We start from the raw sequence: 4,604 nt of genomic DNA, 5'->3' as shown, positions 1-4,604 counted from the left end.
AAAAAGTATGATACTAAGAAATATACCTCAGTAGGAAAAAATTCTTCTAGATTCTAACTTTCCATATACAAATAGTGAAATATCCTGGTTGCTATGGTCTGAATGTTTGTGTGTCCCAAAATTCATACGCTGAAAACACAACACCCAGGGTGATGGTCTTAGAAGTTGGGGCCTTTGGGAGGTGATTAGGTCATGAGGGCAGAGCCCTCACGAATGGGATTAGCACCTTCATAAAAGAGGCCCCAGAGAGGCCCCACCCCTTCTGCCATGTGGGAGTAGAACAAGAAGTCTGCCACCTAGAAGAAGGTCCTCACTGGAACACCATCATGCTGGTGCTTTGACCTTGAGCTTCCTGGCCCCCAGAACTATGAAAAATACATTCTCATTGTTTCTAAACCACCCAGTCTGTGGAATTATGCTGTAGCAACCTGAAAAGACTAAGAATGAGAAATACCATGAAGTGAAATAAACTAGCATCCTTAATGTGGTTAATATCTTTCGATGGGTCAACAGGCATCTAGAGAAGATTGTTTTGGGCATCAGTGGCCACGCATCTATCTTGTAACCACATATCCCAGACTACTAGGACAGCCCCAAATTCAAATTTCCTCTCTGCACCAATAAATAACTTGAAGTTCCTCCCAAATATCACTTTTTCAGAAACTAGTAACTGAATAAATCACGTCAGTAAGCATCATAAGTAAAAACCATAAGACACAACAGATTTAAAAACCCCTAAACGGGAGCCGCAGGCTTCCCCCAAAGGCACATACACATGAGCTACAACTGGGCATGTCTGCAGCTGTACATGTGGCATGGTTTTGTAACAGTCTCAAGTGGAGCCAATGTGACAGCAGACACAGCTCGGGCAGCAGCGCAAATTCTATAACCAGAACCGCTACCCATTTCCATGAGAAAGAAGCAACGGCAAAAAAGGTGGATTATCATAGATTTCTTAAGAAAACTAAGACACCAAAAAATAATTTTTTTTCAGATATATTTTGAAGTCAGAAAACACTGAACTCAAACTCCTATACTTTCTATATTATTACCAGATTGAATCATATCAAATGGCCTTTTTAAAGTCGAAAACAGTCAAATTCTGAAAAATCACGTTCAAACTAACATAGCATTCTGAAGGAACATAAGACCTCGGCCGTTGAAGACAGCCTCAAACACGACTTCAGGAAAACTCGCTCCATTTCACAGCGATTTTCTTCAATGAGTTCAGGGTGGGGGTGAGGGCCAAAAGCAGGAGGGTTGGGGGCGGACAGTTGTCTTAGGTAGCAACTACTCCCTGGCCTAGGACTCTTCATTTCCGAGCATGGCTATTACAGGCTTACTGCAGAATAATTTATGAGATGTCTGAGGCATGTTGTGCAAAAAAGAAAACATGTCTGACATTTCAGACTATTTTAAAAGATCTCGCTGTAAGGGGAGCTGGAGGTGTGGCAGGTTGGGGCCGTGCACGCGCCTGGAGGGAGTTGTTTTTAGCAGTTTGGGGCAGGGACCTGGCGCAGCTTCAGAGCTCTGAGGCCCAGCCGCTCTCCACACGCCCGAGGCCCTACTGGGCAAAGAAGGCATCTCTGTCCCTGCCTGGGGCCTCAGCACTCAGCTTGCCCTTCAAGGTTCCCTGCTGCCTAAAGAAACATTGGAAATATTTCCGTAAAGGAGTGCTGTGTGGAAGCAACAGGAAATAAAGGTTTACTCCAGCGACTCCCTGCTAAGAAAGAGGCAGGGGTCGCAGCTGAGAATCACAGTTTTCCAAGCCACGTGTTATTTTTACCAGATGTTTTCAAAGGCAGGTCTTGTGCACAGTATTTGAGAAGTGCTTTTGTTTTCTGGAATAAAGAGGACTTAACCATGAGATATATGCTAGTTGAACACTAAAAGCTAACCCGAATTCAAGATGACATGGAAAAAGGAGCCTCCTCAGAAACGACACTTTCACATTTTCTGGGGGCCTGAGAGAAATGAAGCATTCATATGCCCTGAAACTTCCCGAGAAAAGCAAAGTCAGCTCTTAGGAAAGTCAGCCTTGGCCATCTCCTAACAAAAATGCTAGGGGAAGGAGACTTCACTGACCAGTGGGCCCCAACATAAAAACCAGAGCCAGAGGCGCCTCGGATCCCGCCATGGCCTCTTTCTTTCCCTGCTGCCGCCCACTTCCCACCACCAGCCCTATTTCCATTTGGCTACGGCACCTATGAATACAGCACCCCTTCATTCTACTCCCACAGCCAAGCCTTCCCCAGCTGGGCCATATGTCTGAAAATGTCCCTCTACCTCCCCCAGCCCCGACAAGCTGAGCGCCCATTCATGCCCTTCAAATGGCTCCCACATCTGCCAAAAGCATTTCTTAGGATAAGACTAATTCCCAAAAAGGATGGATGACAGATTTCCACAGCCCCAACCCATCTAGACATGGAAGCTACATGTTTACCATCTGTCTCTTCCCCATAATATATAATCTACATACTTTTAAAAATATTTTTTATTGATTATGTGAGAGAGGAAGGGAGAGGGATAGAGACATAAAAACATCAATGAGAGAGACACACATCAATCGGCTGCCTCCTGCTTGCCCCCTACTGGGGATCGACCCCGCAACCCTGGCACATGCCCTGACCGGGAATTGAACCAGTGACCTCTTGGTTCATGGGTTAATTCTCTGGACATAATCTACATACTTTTATTGTTAATTTACGTATTTCCCTAAGGGGCTTTCTCCTGGTTGCTCAGAGCAATGTTTCTAGCTCAGAACACGAGCTTGTGGAGAGCAGTATTCTGAGCCTCATCACATGGGGAAAGGCAGAAGGGAGACAAGATGTTCCTCCCCATGAAACGTGCAGGGACAGCACGGGGCTGCGAGTCTGACAAGCCCTTGACTTCTGCCCCCGTTCCCTGCTCCTCTCTACGGGTCACTTGCTTTGCCTGGTTGAGCTTCACTTTCCTCTTCTGCAAAGTGTGAAGTAACACCTACCTTTGGGGTTCCTATGAGGAGTGAACGGGATACATATAAAACCTGCGCACACAGAGGAATTCAAGTCCTGCATCAACCATTGTTGCTTTTCCTGAACTCTGCCTACACCTTTTAGAAATAGTTCCTTTATTTAAATCTCTTAAATTACCTGATTTGAATATGCCATATGTTTCCTGCCAGGACTCCAAGACTCTCAGTAAATGTCATTTTCCTAAACTTGTCTTCCCCACCTCTCCCCTAATATATGGTTTTCTACCCAAGAAAAACTTCCTAGCTAAGGAAAATATGACACTGTACTTTACTTCCATGTCGTCTCCGTGTTCAAGTTGCTCTCTAAGTCTGGTTTACCCAAATGATAAATTTTGGCATCGTGACTGACTTTCCCTGTTTGTGAGGTTTCTGCATCTCTCGCTGATTTACAGGTCATAAAATCTCAAGGTTCAAAGTACCCTCACAGATCTCCTGGGCCAGCATCTTCCAAAGTGCACTCCACAAAACACTGCTGCCACCAAAGTTAGCAGGTAAGCGGCAGAAAAGATGTTCTAGAAGCTAACAAGTTTGCAACATCTTTCCATGGCGATTCTCAGTGACCCTCAATGACATCCTGGGGTATCAAAGAAGTGTTGCCATACAGAATCCTGTCAAAACTCAATGAAACCACATTCACTAACTTTTTGGCTACAGAACCCCTTACCTATCCCACCTTTAGGCACCCATTAACATCCTGCAGAACAGAGTCCTACCAAATACCCCTGGAAGGGGAGAGAAGAAAGAGAAAAATTCATTTTGCTACAAGTCAGTAAATGGCAGAGCTGGCTTCAAACCAAGCCTCACAGACCCCCAAGCCCCTCTTCTCACTACACCAGAGGTTGCTAAACTTCATCTGCAGCAGGATCATCAGGATGCTTGCTAGGCTGCAGTGGGCTAGGTTTGCATTTCTAGCCATATCTAAGGTGATGCTTTGAGTAAGCTAGGAAGCACACGTGAGAACCAGTGTGCCACACCCATCTGCAATGGTCCAGGGCTGGACAGGCCTCGGCCTACAGGGTCAAGACCTAGTGGCCAGCCAAGGCATAAACACAGGGAAACGCCTACATCACAACAGGGTTAATAACTAACAGTTCAACACACACACAGCTGTATCTCCCAGTAACTAACAGCCAGTCAAATGGCCCAGAGTCAACGACCTACACAACCTGGACAGTGGAACTCGAGCTGAATCTTAAAGGACAGGAAGGTTTGTGTAACAAAGAGAAGAATTGGGAAGAGCATTCCAAGTGACAACAATGGTTCCTATTATCCAAATATTTGTTTGTAGAATCCCAACCTTTTGTAGCTAGAAGGGAACTGGACTGCATGTCTTTGGAGAAGACTTGGGTTCCTACATTTGAATATGGGTGTGACTGCTATTTCAAAAATTCACAGCAAAACACTTAATGCAAAATAGAGGTGCTCCCCTCCAAGTAAGTGATTTGGAGGATCTGGCAGAGGTCTTCCCGCTCCCTTTCCCGCTGTACTTGACTTCCCTGCTCACCCTCTCTGCCTGGGTGCCCAGGAGCCCACCCACAAGACACAAGCAAAGCTGGCCACTGAGTCTACAAGCCAAATGGTTCCTGCTCTC

The 4,604-nt window shown here is 45.7% G+C and overlaps 1 protein-coding gene and 1 long non-coding RNA gene across 14 annotated transcripts in view; one reads left to right on the top strand and one right to left on the bottom strand.

Annotated features, from left to right (window-relative positions):
- SORBS1 (sorbin and SH3 domain containing 1) overlaps positions 1-4,604 on the bottom strand; it is a 196,897-nt gene that overhangs the window by 130,449 nt on the left and 61,844 nt on the right. The gene's annotated exons all lie outside the window — the stretch shown is intronic.
- Positions 4,280-4,604, top strand: part of LOC107181967 — a 7,067-nt gene continuing 6,742 nt past the window's right edge. The window contains exon 1 of the long non-coding RNA XR_001512682.1: positions 4,280-4,315. This is a non-coding gene — a long non-coding RNA (uncharacterized LOC107181967). The remainder of the gene's footprint in view (positions 4,316-4,604) is intronic.

The sequence above is a fragment of the Myotis davidii genome, unplaced genomic scaffold (assembly GCF_000327345.1).
Source record: "Myotis davidii unplaced genomic scaffold, ASM32734v1 scaffold332, whole genome shotgun sequence".
NCBI classification, from domain to species: domain Eukaryota; kingdom Metazoa; phylum Chordata; class Mammalia; order Chiroptera; family Vespertilionidae; genus Myotis; species Myotis davidii.
The sequence above is the reverse complement of the archived record's forward strand: the minus strand, read 5'-3'. Positions and strand labels throughout refer to the sequence as shown.